Source organism: Vicia villosa, unplaced genomic scaffold, assembly GCF_029867415.1.
Source record: "Vicia villosa cultivar HV-30 ecotype Madison, WI unplaced genomic scaffold, Vvil1.0 ctg.004750F_1_1, whole genome shotgun sequence".
NCBI lineage: Eukaryota > Viridiplantae > Streptophyta > Magnoliopsida > Fabales > Fabaceae > Vicia > Vicia villosa.
The window spans coordinates 96,367-114,176 of record NW_026706505.1 but is presented as its reverse complement, the minus strand read 5'-3'; the positions used below and the strand labels follow the sequence as shown (position 1 = coordinate 114,176).

The following is a 17,810-nucleotide window of genomic DNA, read 5'->3' as shown; positions in this document are numbered from 1 at the left end:
CAATATTGTATGATTTACCTAAAAATAATATAATTTTGAGTAAATATTGCACTTTTGTATGATTTACCTAAAATTATCTAACTTTGTAAGATATAAAAGCCTTTTTAACTACCCATACCTTAAAATCAATACGTTGGGAATAATTTAATTGATATAGAATCAATACATTAAAATCATATCAATTACTTACCAATATCTTAATTGGTATAAAATAAATACGTTACAAATATATTTAGTACTCGAATTATATTGATGTTGTATCACCAAAAATTGAGTGAATCATATTATCATTAAAAATTAATAAATATAATTTATCTCACTTGATTTCCTTCAAAATTATTTAATAGAAACTTTCCAAAATAATGAATTTATCAACATAATTTTGAAACCAAATTTCATATGGTTAGAAGATTTTTAACCTCTCATTTAACAAAAGGATAAATATTATTAGATACATATTTTAATAAAATGTTTTAGGCATATCATTGCTTTTATATGTTGTATGGAGTTTTTTGATAAAAATTCATAGATATTATTATAAAAATAAAGTATATTTTCAAAATATTTAAAATACAACATGTGCCATCGTCATTCTCTGTATAGAAAAACTAACTACTATTTTCTATTTTCACTTTAATAAGATTTCTTACTAATACTACAAAATTATTTAAAATATAAAATATGAAATTTTTTAGAGGTTATTAAATAAAATAAATATATTAGATCTATTGACTTTTTTAAAAAAAAATATTTAAAAATAACTATGGGTGTTAATAAGCATAAGTAATCGAATGAAACATAAGTATTGTATGAATAAATAATAATAGAATGAAACATAAGTAATGTATGAATAAGTAGTAATAGTAAGAAACATAAGTAATATATGAATAAATAATATCAAAATTGTATGATATTTTTTATTAATCATAGTATTTGTTTGTCATTTATAAAATTTAAAATTTAATTGAACAAGTTCATCAATAATCAATATATATATATATATATTTATCTATATATAATATAATATAATTGAAATATTACCATTAAAACTTTAATGGGTCAATTCTATCCAAATACAAAATAATATATTACGGATACACACGGGTAATTATATGGTACGCACATATAGTACTGATATTAACACATTTAATTTAATGTAATAACGAGAATAAGTTTACAATTGATTTAAATAGTTGGCTTAATTGCAACTTTGGTCCCCCTATTTTGTCTTTTTTTCGATTTTAGTCCCCCCATTTTTAAAACCACGATTTTGGTCCCTTTTTGAGTTTTCTAATGAAAAAGAGACAGGAATATGGACTAATTAGGCAGAAAAAAACAAAATAGAGGGACGGAAATTGCACAGAAAACTTAAAAAATGGACTAAAATAGTGATTTTTAAAATAGAGGGATCAAAATCAAGAAAAAGACAAAATAGGAGGATTAAAGTTGCAATTAAGCCTAAATAGTTTTATAAATAATTCCAAAACAAAAATATTTATATATAGGAATAATTAACTATTGATTCAAATATTTTATATATGGAATAATATATTTGATTTGTAAATTGAGTTTAATCAATTATATTAAATATTTATTATTAATTGTATTATATAATTTGATAGAATATTTCTTCATTATAATTTGTCAATTTAAGATTTTTGTTATTATAAAAAAATTTAATTATCATCAAATATTTTTAAACAATGTTAAAATTAATTTATTTTTGTTTAAAAAATATCATCAAAATATTGAATATTAATAGAAACATGAAGTTACTGATAAAAAAATTGAATATTAACGGGAACATGTAGTTATTAATCAAAATATTGAATATTAATAGAATTTCTTTTAATATTAATGGGTACATGAAGTTACTAATCAAAATATTGAATATTAAAGATAATATTAAATTACTGATCAAAATATTAAATGTATTGAATATTAACAGAAACATGAAGTTACTGATAAAAAATGACATGTTAACGAGAGCATAAAGTTACTGATCAAAACATTGAATATTAACGAGAACACGAAGTTATTGATCAAATTATTGAATATTAAAGGGAAAATAAAGTTATTGATCAAACTATATTGAATATTAACGAGAACATGAAGTTATTAATCAAAATATTGAATATTAACGAGAACATGAAGTTAGTAATCAAAATATTGAATATTAACGTGAGTATTAAATTACAGAGCAAAGTATATAATATTAACGGGAACATGGAGTTACTGCTAAAAATATTGAATAATAACGGAAACATGGCGTTATTAATCAAACTATTGAATATTAACAGGAACAAATTTGAAACATTAACAGAAACACGAAGTTAGTGATCAAAATAATGAATATTAATAGGAACTTGAAGTTATTGATCAAAATATTGAATTTTAATGGAAACATGAAGTTACTGAACAAAATATCGAATATCAACGAGAACACGAAATTACTGATCAAAATATTAAATATTAAGGGGAACATGAAGTTACTGGTCAAAATATTGAATATTAATGGGAAATGAAGTTTATTGATCAAAATATTGAATATTAGTGGGAACACGGAGTTACTGATCAAAATATTGAATATTAACGGGAGCACGGAGTTATTGATTAAAATATTAAATATTAACGGGAGCACAAAGTTAATGATCAAAATTTTGAATATTATCGAAAACATTAAGTTACTATCCAAATTTTAAAAATTAACAGGAAGAAATTTTGAATATTAACGGGAACACAAAGTTACTAAATCAAAATAATAAATGTTGACGGGAACACGGAGTTATTGACAAAATATTGAATATTACTGATAATTTTTTTGAATATTATCGGAAACGAATTTGGAATATTAACGGGAACACGAACTTATTGATCAAAATAATGAATATTAACGGGAACAAGGAGTTACTGATCAAAATAATGAATATTAACAAGAACATGAAGTTACTGATCAAAATTTTGAAAATCAACGGGAAGAAATTTGAAATATTAACGGGAATACGAAGTTACTTATCAAAATAATGAATATTAACGGGAACATGAAGTAACTGGTCAAAGTATTATTCTATTAATTATGCATTTTGAATGAATCATTATTATAAATGGAGTTTGTAGTGGTTTCTCATTGGCCTACAAGACAGAGCTGATAGTTTGAGATTGGGCTGATAGTTTGTAGTTATAATTGAGCCAAAATAATTAATTTTCTCCTTAGCTAGCAAAAAATAATCGATTCTACTTAGCTGATAGTTTGAGATTGGGCTAATAGTTATCACTAATTGAATTATATAATTTGATTGAATATTTCTTCATTATAATTCGTGAATTTGCGATTTAAAAACTTTTCCTTCATTAAAATTTGTTAAATAAAATATTACTATTTTTATAACTTTTTTAATTTTACCCGAAACTTAATCTTTTATTTTTCTCAATCACAATGCGCGAAAACGACGGGTACCCGTGCGAACGCACGGGTAAGACACTAGTTAGTAATAAAAATAAAATTCTAATAACTATTAATTATAATACTAAATAATAATAATAGCTAACTAACTATAATATAATTAGAAATAAAAATATAAAACTAATAATAACTGAGTTAAAACTATAATAATAATAATAATAATAATAATAATAATAAAACATCTATCTGATATATTATTTCTAAATCTTTAATATAATACTAATAACAAAACTAATGCTTAAAATAAAAAAAGTAACTTCTAAAAACGATATATATTTTTTTGTAATTTTTTATTATATTTTACTTAAAAGGAGTATAAAAATTAAGATTTAAAGAAAAAAGATGTTTTAAACTTCCTAATAAAAAAGAAGAAAATTACAACTAAAGAAGTTAAAAAAATAATAAAAATGAAAAAAAGTTAGAAAATAAAATAAAGGTTAGAAGTGAGATTCTAACCCGAGACCTTTCGGTCGTGCGTCTTTTGCCCTTAAATTCTTACCGAAGTCAATTATTTGAAATAAAATGACATAGACAATTATAAGAGGGCAAATTTTGGGGTATGACAGCTGTCCCTGTTCAATCTTCTTAAACCTGAGGATGCAGAGTGGTTTGTATACCAATCGGTATTTGAAGGTGGAAGAGGATTGAACACTAGAATAACCAGAAATTTGCCCTTGATGATGCAGGGACTTTTTACCGGAGATGGGCTTAAAGATGCCATCCAGATGTTGGCAGGAGGATGTGTGAGATGGGCTTAAAGATGCCATCTGGTTTTGATAATATGAGAGTCAGAATGAGTCGTACGTTAGACTGTATCTGAAAAGATATACTTAGGATAAGTCGTATGATAGACTGAATCCACTGTATTGATAAATGTCAAAGTAAGCCGTACGTTAGGTTGTACTTTAGGAAGAGTCATATGTTAGACTAGGTCCATTTGCGTCGATAGATGTCTGGAAAGCCGTACGTTAGGCTGTAGGATGGGTCGTACGTTAGACCGGATCCAATTTGCATTGATAAATGTCTGGATAAGTAAGTCGTACGTTAGGCTGTACTTTAGGACGAGTCATACTTTAGATTGGGTCCGATTACATTGATAAATGTCTAGAAAAAGCTGTACGTTAGGCTGTAGGATAGGTCGTACGTTAGACCAGGTCCCCTGTGTTGATAGAATACACCATACGTCAGGTTGTATCCTAAGATGAGTCGTACGTTAGACTGGATCCTTTGTATTGAGAAGTATTTGTTGGAGATGGGCTTGTAGATGCCATCTATTTTTGGAGTTTGATCGCGTCAGCACCGTTCGTAGTAACTGGATTAGATCTTGGAGAGATGATCGTGTCTACACCATTCGTGATGATAGAATTAGATCTTCGAATGTTGATCGTGTCAGCACCGTTTGTAGTAACTGAATTAGATCTTGGAAGGATGATCGTGTCTACACCGTTCGTGATGATAGAATTAGATCTTCGAATGTTGATCGTGTCGGCACCATTCTTAGTAACTGAATTAGATCTTAGAAAGATGGTCGTGTCTACACCGTTCGTGATGATAGAATTAGATCTTTGAAGGATGATCATGTCTACACCGTTTGTGATGATAGAATTCGATTTTGGAATATTGACCGTGTCAGCACCGTTTGTAATAACTGAATTAGATCTTGGAAGGATGATCGTGTCTACACCGTTCGTGATGATAGAATTAGATCTTCGAATGTGGATCGTGTCAGCACCGTTCGTAGTAACTGAATTAGATCTTGGAAGGATGACCGTGTCTACACCATTCGTGATGATAGAATTAGATCTTCGAATGTGGATCGTCTCAGCACCTTGTGGGGTAACCAGTTTAGATCTTATAATGTCGATCGTCTCAGCACCTTGTGGGGTAACCAATTTAGATCTTGTAATGTCGATCGTCTCAGCACCTAGTGGGGTAACCAATTTAGATCTTGTAATGTTGATCGTCTCAGCACCTTGTGGGGTAACCAATTTAGATCTTGTAATATCGATCGTCTCAGCACCTTGTGAGGTAACCAATTTAGATCTTGTAATGTCGATCGTCTCAGCACCTTGTGGGGTAACCAATTTAGATCTTGTAATGTCGATCGTCTCCACCATTTGTATTGATGAATTTAGATCTTTGAAGATTGGAGATTTTGTTTATCTGCTTGTACCTGTATCCTGAAAAAGGTAAGGTTAGTCTTTATGCAATATCATGATGCATGTATTATGATGAGCCTCTCAAAATAAATGAGACACTTTATGAGGTACTGTATGCAATGTATGCTGATGATATATGATGTATGAACATGATTTATGCTATCTGGAGTATATTAGTGATTTTTCTCGATTGAGAAAATAAATCTCAAGATGTCTGATCTTGTTTTGAAGATGCTCAGCTGGGGATTTATGATTTCTGCTTGGGGATGAGAGCCATTTGGATGATTGATTTTGATGTACCCTAACTGGGGATAAGAGAGATAAATAACCCTGTTTGGAGAAAAGAAAACTGTTGGAGAACCGACAGTGTCGAAGATGTAAACTCCGTTGGGGAACTGAATCTCTGTTGGGAAGAGAACATTTGAAGATATCTTCTCAAGGATTACCCTGTGGGGATATGATCCTGTGAAACCGACAATGTGGGAAGGCATGGATGCTTTGAACATTGCCCCCAGTGGTTATAGTAGTTGTTATTCCTGGACTCTTATTGATTGGAACACACCGATGAATATTGATCGAAGTGTCGAACATGCCTTGCATATCTTTGCCCCAGCTAGTAGGGAATTTGAAGATATTCGCCTCGCGAGGATCTTATAAGATGTGTATTTTGGGTGACATGCCCCCAGTACTTATAGACTTAAGGTGATGCCCCTGACTGATCGGGAAGTAGCTTCAGACCTACTAGGGTGTATGCCCCTGATTGTTTGGCATTCTTGAGAGATTCTTGGAATCTTGACCTGATTGCCCCAGATTGATTGGACAAACATGTCATGCCCCTTGTAGAAGATGTCGCTTCTGAAGTGATTGTCTGTCGGGATGACCTTTAGTCATTAGTCGTACCCTATGCAAATTCTTTCTGATGCTAACATTTGAAATTATGTAGTAGAATATGTTTAATAATGAATTCATGAGATGCAATGCATATGTCTGTCTTGTTTTTTTGAAAAACATTAAAACAAAGGTGTAAAAGCGTGATATTTGTAAAAACGTGATATCAACTCAGCATTTATGGCAAACCTTAAGGAGTCAGGATACCTTTTTTTGGTAACAGTATGCTTTCGAACTAACCATGATTCAGTTAGGACTTTCAAGGGTTGTAATGTGGCTTGGTTCACGGTTTAAGAAACAAAGGATAGTGGTTCAAAGTTTATTTGTACCCATCCCAATCTTCGTGATGTTCTTCGATCCTATGCTCAGTTAACTTTGCATTTAAGTTCTAGCCGAGCTTGAAGTCGTAACTTTGACATTTGATGATGGTTAAAGTACTGGAAGTTTATTTGGATAGGCAATCATCCTGTTTTGTAATTCTTTTTCTTTTTTCGAGGATTTGTAGTGACCTCTTTTTTGACTTCGATTTTGTTATCCCTAACTTTTGCCTGAACTATTTATTTTGAGATTACAGTCAGTGGGATGTTTCGATTTTTGATAAGTCTCCTTCATAGGTTTTGAATTAAAAGTTTTTCTCTTTTTGGTGGATATTGACTGCCTGACTTAATGGTTGCGGAAATCCAACATTATTTGTGCAAACAACAACTAGTATAATTGAGTTAACTGAGTAACTACCCTGCCCCAGGTTATGATTAAGGGTTTTGAACTGTACAAGAAAGAAAACTCCTACTTCTTAGGCTCAAAGAGGTTGACGAGGGATTAACATCCTTATATCTCCACTGTTTAGGAATTGAAACAATGTCTGTACATCGTCAGCATAGTCCGTTCAAAAGCATAATGTATGAGGTTGCAGTATCGTTTTCGTCATCCTCCCTCAAAAGGCTTACAGCTTAGAAGGAGTTGAATAACACAAACAAAATGCAAAGTAAAGACACAATTTAAAATGAGTGATAGCAAAATAAATCATTCAAGACAAACATATGCAATGCACTGATGATGATTATTAAAACAGATAATGTCTATCATAAGTCGAATGTTTAAACAAACAAGATAGAAGTTGCAAATGAAAGTAAAGCTAATGAGCCAATAGTCCATCCTTCCAGACATTAATCAGCCTTGTCATGATTAGGCATGGGAGCAATAATCACCATAGGAGTCTCAGGAGAATCAAATTCAATTTCCCCAGTATCGATCATATATTGGATCTTGTTTTTCAGGGTCCAACAATTATTTGTGTCGTGTCCAGGGCAGTTGGAGTGGTATGCACACCTCGCATTAGGATTATAGCGAGAAGAGGAAGTACTAGGATTCCTAGGAGGGTCCCTCACAGTAATCAAGTTTTCCTTCAGCAGATGTTGCAGTACCTGAGCCAGCGACATATTGATCTTTGTGAATTGACGCTTAGGTGCGTCTGGCTTGCGTCGTTATTGTGGAACTGGTGTAGAGAGCAGAATTGTCCCCACGGATTGATTGCGTTCATTACGACCTTTCAGATTATACACAACATTAGCCATATGAAGCTCCTCAGGTGAATTAAAATCAATGATCTTGTCATCGATTAAGTCTTGGATCCTATGCTTCAATGGTCCACAATCCTCTATATCATGACCAGGACTATTCGAATGATAAGCACATCTCACATGATACTTGTACCCAGGATCAGGATTGGCAGGAATTGAATATGGAGGCAGTAGAGTTACAAAGTTCTGATTGAGCAGTTGTTGCAGAACTTGAAACAGCGGCATGTGCAACAGAGTAAATGATCGCTTAGGTTTGGATTTCCGATTATCTTGACCGCCTTGATGCCTAAGTTGATTCTTCTCCTTCTTGATTAGGAGTGCCTTCAACTCTTCTTGCCCCTTGGCCAAGTTAAGGATCATCTCTTGGAACTGGTTGTTCTGAGCCTGAAGATTTTTGACTGATTGCTCGAGATTCATGATGCTGAAATAAACAGCGAGGAAGGATGAGAGACCTATTGTAAGAAACCTGCTATGCGATGTTATGAATGCAGATGCAATGTTTTCAAGGATCTTTAAGGAATTTAGTTAGCAACATTAGAAAATGATTTGGTCGCATCTTCGTTTGAAGAACTCTGATTCTTGGATGTTCTTCTATGGGAATCAAGCTCACCATATCCAGTGGGTCATAGCCTCTGATTCAGGATACTTCTGAATTTGAAGGTACATGGCTAGAGGAAAATAAACCCTCTTGCCCCTTGATAGGTACTGAGTCTCTGAATTGGAAGGTATGTGGCCAGAGGAAAATAAATCCCCTTGCCCCTTGATAGGAATTCAGTCCTTGATAAGAGCACCTGAAATTGTGCGCCCTAAATTTCTAAGATCCTTGAAAGGGTTAGTTAACATGTGATGTTATGATGTCATGATGTTATGCGAATGCGGTGCATCAGGCAAAGCGTAAGATAGTAAGGACAAACAAGTCCTACAACAAAAACCTGCAAGGAAATCAAAGGGTTAGTAGCACACACAAGCAAGTCACACAAGTGTCCTTAGGTTTAAAGGCTTACATGGAGTCTGACCAGGTAATTACCCTTCCCCAAAGGTACTTCTATGGATAAAGAGATTTCAGCAACAGGGTTCTACCAGTTACTCAGAATTGTCAGCCCCTCTAAAGCACCCTCGGACATGATGCATTCGCATCATGCAATGATACTTTAAGAAAGAACCTATCTGAGTTGTAGTATCGGGTAGCGACTAGCCTCTCAACATTCGTCAAGAGTAGCCCCCCCCACTACGTCCTAAAGGCCAAGATGGGTTAAAGGGTAACAAAAGGTCCTTGAGCTCCGGCGCACCCAAAGTTACATACATAGACCTCCCTCATTTGAGAAAGGTGTGCATATATCTATGGAGTCCTAACTCAAGCGTGAACTTCATATTGACTCATCTCCCACATATGTGAAAGAGGTCGCCATGACTATGCCACTCCTATCTTAAGTGTACTTGAATCCGGGTATAGGATTCGTCCTTCATTTAGATCCCAAGCAACCTTTAAAATAAAGCAAGCAAAGCAAACAATTGAAAACATTTAAGTGATCCTAAACTTTAAGGTAACCCCTCTTTTATTCAAAAGCATCCCCAGCAGAGTCGCCAGTTCTGTAATACGGTGAACTGACTTTAAAGAAATGTTGCGGTAAGCAAGAGTCGCCACCGACTTTTATTTTATCCAATTTAAAGAAAGGCTAAAAGAACAGAAAAATACCTTTTTAAGAGATTTTGAGTTCGGGGGGTAGGTTATACAAAGGGAAGGTTTAAAGCACCCTTTGTATCCATGGTTATCCATGGGCTCTTAATTGCTTAACTCACTTTTATTTTCAAAATGTTTGAAGTGTAGTGTGTGAATAGTAAAAACTTTGTTAAGGACTTTAGCCTGTAAATAAGCGTAGCCTTGTTTTTGAAAGTATTTGAAAAGATAGGGTGAAAAAGAGTTTTGAATTTGAAAAGAGTAAGCAATCAGGAGCATCCACCCTAAGTTAGAAAAATTGTTCTTTTAGCTTTTCGGTTTGAAAAGGCTATCCATACCATAAGAGGGTAGGTAGTCTTTTCATTGGATTTAAAGGGTCATCGAGGAAGTATCGTTCGCCATAAAACTGTCCCTACCATATAGAGGGTATGTAGTCTTTAGGGAAGGATATAATAGTCATTTAGGCAACAGGCGAGGATACCTTAGCAATTGGGACAATCATCATTTACCGAGGCAACTTCGAGGGACAAGATCATTTGTTAAGGCAACTTCGAAGGGACTATGATCTTATGATGATGAACTGAGAGTAACATTTGTTTTGCTTAGGTATCCTCGGAATCGAGGGACTTGACTATTTTAGAATCGTAATTAAAAAGGCAACAGGCAACATAAGAAGGGTTACCCTAAAGGTGTGTGTGTCACAATCAGGTGATTCAATTCAGTTATATTTATCTTATAATTTAGGCAAACTAAATTTATTAGCAGGCTTGTCACTCCCTAGATTACTAACCACGCAGTATAAAAGCATAATTAAAAGGTCCTACGCTATTACAATAAACACCTGTGGGCAGAAAAATAAAGGCAGGAAAATAAAATCCTAAATCTACTACAATAAACACCTGCAGAGGCAAAATAATAGAAACCTTAAACTATTACAAGGCTTTGGGGCGGATACAGAAATTAGGCAAATGAATAAAATAAACATAATAAAAGGCAAACCCCAATTGGGGAACAAGTTAACCATAGTTAATAGAATAAATAAGGCAAGGCAAAAAGGCGAATGAAAATAAAAAGGCAAAAAATAAAGGGAAATTAAAAGGTTTTTGAATACAACAGGACGAACCCTGATTTTTAAAATATTTATAATAAAAACGGTTAGTAAAAACAGTGATTAATAGTCATGATGAAAAATAGTTAGTCAAAAACAAAATCAGGGTTTGAAAACCTAAAAATAATTAATTAACCTAAAATTAAATTAATTAGCCTAAAAATAATTATTAGCCTAAACATAAGTTAATTAGCCTAAAATAATTATTAGCCTAAAAATAAATTAATTAGCCTAAAAATAATTATTAGCCTAAAAATAAAGAATGTGATAAAATTCTAACCCTAATTCATGAAAATGGACAACATCTACCTATTATATATTTTAGGGTTAATGGTTAAAAAAGAGATTTTACCAAGGTTTTCAAGGGCATTGAAGCAAACAAATAAATGTAAGGAAGAATTGACACCTCATCCCTTTGGCCAAAGCAGGTACCTTGATTTGGCCAAATACAAAAAGGTTTTTGGCCAAATATGAATAACCTTGATTTGGCCAAATACCAAAAGGTTTTTGGCCAAAAAAGCAAATGGGGTACCATCCACTTGGTCAATCCATATTACGGTTAAGAAAACAAATGGAAAAATAGAAAAGTGATTAAAATAAAATCAAAAAAATATAGAAACCTGATTATAAATCAAATAAAATAAGAACACGAAACTACAAATTTTTTTAGATTTTTTTGAAAATATGAAAATAGAAATTAAATCAAATAAAATAGAAAAAAGAGGAATTTGCGATTTTGAGGGTCGAAATCTTTTAGAATTTTATTCTAAAGGAGTATTGTTCTACGATTTTTTTCTGAACTTCTGGAAAAAATTCGGAGCAAATCGAAACAGTAGTTTCAGAATTCGACCGATAGGCTGAAAAATTTATTACTGTGCTGCAACCGAAATTGCAACCCTGGAGAAGGAGAAGTAGGAGAAAATATTTTGTGTTTGTGAGAAGAGAGAGCGAGAATAAGGGTTAGAATTGTTAGTCCCTAATGTATAAAAAATATTAGTATTTATAAGAAAAATATTAGGTTAAAAAACAATGGGCTTGGACTCTAAAAAAGATTTAATTAGTAATAAAAATAAAATTCTAATAACTATTCATTATAATACTAAATAATAATAATAATAGCTAACTAACTATAATATAATTAGAAATAAAAATATAAAACTAATAATAACTGAGTTAAAACTATAATAATAATAATAATAATAATAATAATAATAATAATAATAATAATAATAATAATAATAATAATAATAATAATAAAACATCTATCTGATATATTATTTCTAAATCTTTAATATAATACTAATAACAAAAATAATGCTTAAAATAAAAAAAGTAACTTCTAAAAACGATATATATTTTTTTGTAATTTTTTATTATATTTTACTTAAAAGGAGTATAAAAATTAAGATTTAAAGAAAAAAGATGTTTTAAACTTTCTAATAAAAAAGAAGAAAATTACAACTAAAGAAGTTAAAAAAATAATAAAAATGAAAAAAAGTTAGAAAATAAAATAAAGGTTAGAAGTGAGATTCGAACCCGAGACCTTTCGGTCGTGCATCTTTTGCCCTCAAATTCTTACCGAAGTCAATTATTTGAAATAAAATGACATAGACAATTATAAGAGGGCAAATTTTGGGGTATGACAAAACCCTAGTGCTGATATGTTACTTACAGAATCTGAAATGAAAATGAATTTGATCAAGAAGGCCAAGATATTCCATTATGGATCCACCAGTCTTATCACTGAGTCATGCCGATCTGCTGACATGACTGCCTTGAAAGCTGCTAGAGATGGAGGTGCTTTGTTGTCCTTTAATCCAAATGTCAGGCTACCTTTGTGGCCTTCTGCTGAGGCTGCTAGGTCTGGAATACAAAAGTAATTGGGTTGAGGCTGATTTCATCAAGGTAAGTTTTCTTCTCAAAGCATACAGGTTTTGCGAGAAATAGTTATGAAAAACTGAGCATTTTCTATACAGGTGAGTGATGATGAAGTTGAATTTCTTACACAAAAAGATCCTCAGAATGAAGAAGTTATTATGTCTTTGTGGCATGACAAGTTGAAGCTGCTTCTTATCACTGATGGAGAGAAGGGTTGCAGATATGTCACTAAGGTATTCACCATCCAATCCATCCAATACATAAGCACTTGTGAGACTATTTGATTGAGACAGTTATGAACATAACTTGCCTCTTGTCTATAAATTGTTTTCGGCTTATTTTCATATAAGCTCTATATCATAGCATATGAAAACAACTTATGATTTTCTATTGTAATACAAACTATTGATGTTTGGAGATATTGTTTGAGTGCAGAATTTTAAAGGAAGGGTAAATGGATTCCCAGTGAAAGCTATTGACACAACTGGTGCTGGTGATGCTTTTGTTGGTGCACTTCTCACAGTCGTGGCCAAAGACACTTCCATTTTTTATGTATGCTCTCTCTCTCTCTCTCTCTCTCTCTCTCTCTCTCTCTCTCTCTCTCTCTCTCTTTTCTTTCTCGCACGCAGAGTTGGGATCCTCTCTCGCGAGTCGCAACTGAAAAGTATTTTTAATTTAGGATTTGTTAACTCTTTTTTCTGATCTGTTGATATTGTCTTTGCTTTATTGAATTCATCATCAAAGAATGAAGAAAAACTGAAAGAGGCCTTGACATTTTCAAATGCTTGTGGAGAAATATGTACAACTCAGAAGGGAGCCATTCCTGCACTTCCAACTGCTGACGAGGCTAAGAAATTCATCTCCAGCTCTTAAAATTAAACTTCTTTTTGAAGTTTGATGAATGTCCAGAGAACTAGCTAGCTATAAATATGTTCTCATTTGAGAGTTTTTGCTTTAGTAAGACTTTGATACAATGACACAAAGTGTTGTATCTATTTATGAATAAAAAATGGGCACAACTTCATTACCCATCAATAAATGTTGGGTAACTCTACCGATCTGAATTGTCACGATTATATTGGTCAAAATATGCCACCTATCATATCAATAAAAAGGTGATAATTTATATTTGTGACACTTTATCTTTTAACAATTACTAGTATAAATTACAACTCTTTACCGTATTAAATTGGGGTGAATTCTTATCTACCAACTAGTGTCTTACCCGTGCGTTCGCACGGGTATCCGTCGTTTTCGCGCATTGTGATTGAGAAAAATAAAAGATATTAGTAAAAGATTAAGTTTTGGATAAAATTGAAAAAGTTATAAAAATAATAATATTTTATTTGACAAATTATAATGAAGGAAAAGTTTTAAAATCGCAAATTCACAAATTATAACAAAGAAATATTCAATCAAATTCTATAATTCAATTAGTGATAACTATTTAATATAATTGATTAAACTACAGACTATTAGCCCAATCTCAAACTATCAGCTAAGGAGAATCGATTATTTTTTGCTAGCTAAGGAGAAAATTAGTTATTTTGGCTCAATTATAACTACAAACTATCAGCCCAATCTCAAACGATCAGCTCTCTCTTGTAGGCTAATGAGAAACCACTACAAACTCCATTTATAATAATGATTCATTCAAAATACATAATTAATAAAAAAATACTTTGACCAGTTACTTCATTTTCCCGTTAATATTCGTTATTTTGATAAGTAACTTCGTATTCCCGTTAATATTTCAAATTTCTTCCCGTTAATTTTCAATATTTTGATCAGTAACTTCATTTTCTTGTTAATATTCATTATTTTGATCAGTAACTCCTTGCTCCCGTTAATATTCATTATTTTGATCAATAAGTTCATGTTCCCCTTAATATTCCAAATTCGTTTCCGTTCATATTCAAAAAATTTAACAGTAACTTAATGTTTCTGTTAATATTCAAAAATTTATCAGTAACTTCGTGTTTCTGTTAATATTCAATATTTTGTAAATAACTCTGTGTTCCCGTCAACATTTATTATTTTGATTAGTAACTTCGTGTTCCCGTTAATATTCAAAATTTGTTCCCGTTAATTTTTAAATTTTGGATCATTAACTGAATGTTTTCGATAATATTCACAATTTTGATGATTAACTTTGTGCTCCCGTTAATATTTAATATTTTAATTGATAACTCCGCGCTCCCGTTAATATTCAATATTTTGATCAGTAACTCCGTGTTCCCAGTAATATTCAATATTTTGATCAATAAACTTCATTTCCCGTTAATATTCAATATTTTAACCAATAAGTTCATGTTCCCCTTGATATTTAATGTTTTGATCAGTAACTTCGTGTTCTCGTTGATATTTAATATTTTGTTCAGTAACTTCATGTTCCCGTTAAAATTTAATATTTTGATCAGTAACTTCATGTTATCACTAATATTCATTATTTTGATCACTAACTTCGTGTTTCCGATAATATTTCAAATTTGCTCCTGTTAATATTCAATAGTTTGATTAATAACGTCATGTTTCCGTTATTATTCAATATTTTTAGCAGTAACTCCATGTTCCTGTTAATATTATATACTTTGCTCTGTAATTTAATACTCACGTTAATATTCAATATTTTGATTACTAACTTCATGTTCTCGTTAATATTCAATATTTTGATTAATAACTTCATGTTCCCGTTAATATTCAATATAGTTTGATCAATAACTTGGTTTTCCCGTTAATATTCAATATTTTGATAAATAACTTCGTGTTCTCGTTAATATTAAATTTATCAGTAACTTAATGTTCATGTTAATATTCAAAAAAATCATCAGTAACTTCGTGTTCCCGTTAATATTCAAATTTTGTTTACAGTTAGAATAATATATTCATTGTTATTATCTTTAAAATGCAACAAATATGTTTTCTATTATATTACTATTATTATTATAGATTTTTTAGCATAAAATATTTTATTAATTCTTTTTGTTATTTTATAACTAAAATATAATTATTTATTATCATACTACTAATATGGCTCTATATTTGTTCCAAAAATTATTTTCGATTACTATATCTTCTTGTATTAAAAAAATAAAATATTTTTATATAAATTATAATCTTTATTATAATTATATAATAATAAAAAATTTAATATAAATATATAATAGTCACAATCATTAATACAACTATATATTATTATTATATATTTATATTAATCATTTTAATTAATACAAAATTATATTAATTTATTTATTTTTTATTATTTTTAAAACAACCATATATGTTTGTATCAAATATTTATCAAATAAATATAATTATATTCACGGTATAAAGTAATATGGGTATTAGATCTAGAAAATAGTGGAGGAGATTTAAATTAATAAATATTTATGACTCTTAATATAACATAAAGAATATTTGTGACTCTTAATATAACATATACAATTAAATAAATACTTAAAGAATATTAAAAGATATAAAAAAAATTACATTAATATTTATGATGATTAATTTAATTGATTGTAACTGATTTATATTTATTTTATTTTATGATTCAATTAATGGATAAGATTAATTTTCGATCTAATGAATTTTGATTACCAATTAAATGATTTTAATAGAGTTTTTTAACATAAAGTAATTTTATTGCTAGTGTTTTGTATATTTTAATTAATTATTAATATACAAATTAAAGCCTATAAAAATATTTTTCGAATTACTAAATAACTATATTAATAGTTAAATAATATATACTCATGGTCATTATCTTTAAAATGAAACAAATATTTTTTCTATTATATTATTATTATATATTTTTTATCATAAAATATTTTATAAAATATTTTATGTCTTTTAATATTCTTTAAGTAATTATTTAATTCTATATGTTATATTAAGAGTCACAAATATGCTTTAATATTCTTTATGATATATTAAGAGTCATAAATATTTATTAATTTAAATCTCCTACACTCTTTTCTTACCTAACACCCACTATTAATTTAAAACGTGAATATAGTGATATTAATTTGATAAATATTTGCTACTTATATATATGGTTGTATTAAAAAAATAAAAATAAAAATAAATATAATTCCGTATTAACTAAAATTATTAATATAAATATATAATACTAATATATAGTTATATTAAGGATTATGACTATTATATAGTTATATTAAATTTTTTATTATTATATAATTATAATAAAAATTATAACTTATATTAAAATATATCATTTTTTATTTTTTGAAATCAAGAAGATATAGTGGTAGAAAATATTTTTTCAATAAATATAGAGCCATATTATTAATTTTATCGAAGGTATTAATTATTTACAATAATAACAAATAATTATATTAACAAAAAAGCAGTGATAAAGAAAAAGAAGGAAGAATCGGGAGAAGTTTCGACATTTTTTGTAACCTATGAAACACAACGACCCACCTCATCGGAGCAATACTCTTTGATCCCATATCAACAAAACCAGTTATCCCAGTCTCCAATTCTTGCAGCAACAATCTTCCTGAAGTAGAAAAACAAAACTACTTCAACAAACACTCAGTTGAACTCAAAATTCTCATTCATTTCAAATCAAAGAACCACAAACAAATCACTGATCAATCAATGATGGTCACAATTCAGATAAGGAATCAATCTAAATGCAAAACAATCAACCACAATCGTAAAAACCAAATCTTTAAAAAAACAAAAGCAGCGCAAAATCGATCATAAAATGCACATGAAAAGAATCTATCTAATCTGCATCAAAAACAAACCTTATCTGAAAATTCAAACAAAACCCAATAATTGCTTCGATCAGGGTGCGAATGGAAGCTTGTTGACGAATCCGCAAATTGTTGTTGGTGAATCTGATGTCGCAACCGTGCTTTTCTGGTGATGTCGTTGTATATCAGGTTACAATCGTGTGGCTGAAGATGTTGTTCTCACGAGATGACGATGAAGGTGCGTCGCGAGTCGAAAGTTTCCGCGTTGTGAATCTGTTGTGGTCCAATGATGAATTTGGTGTAATTGTTCGGATCTGAAGGTAGTTTGT

The 17,810-nt window shown here is 30.4% G+C and overlaps 1 pseudogene; it reads left to right on the top strand.

Annotated features, from left to right (window-relative positions):
• The first annotated feature begins 12,522 nt into the window (after positions 1-12,522).
• On the top strand, positions 12,523-13,627 carry LOC131642281 (fructokinase-2-like; annotated as a pseudogene).
• The last annotated feature ends 4,183 nt before the right edge of the window (positions 13,628-17,810 follow it).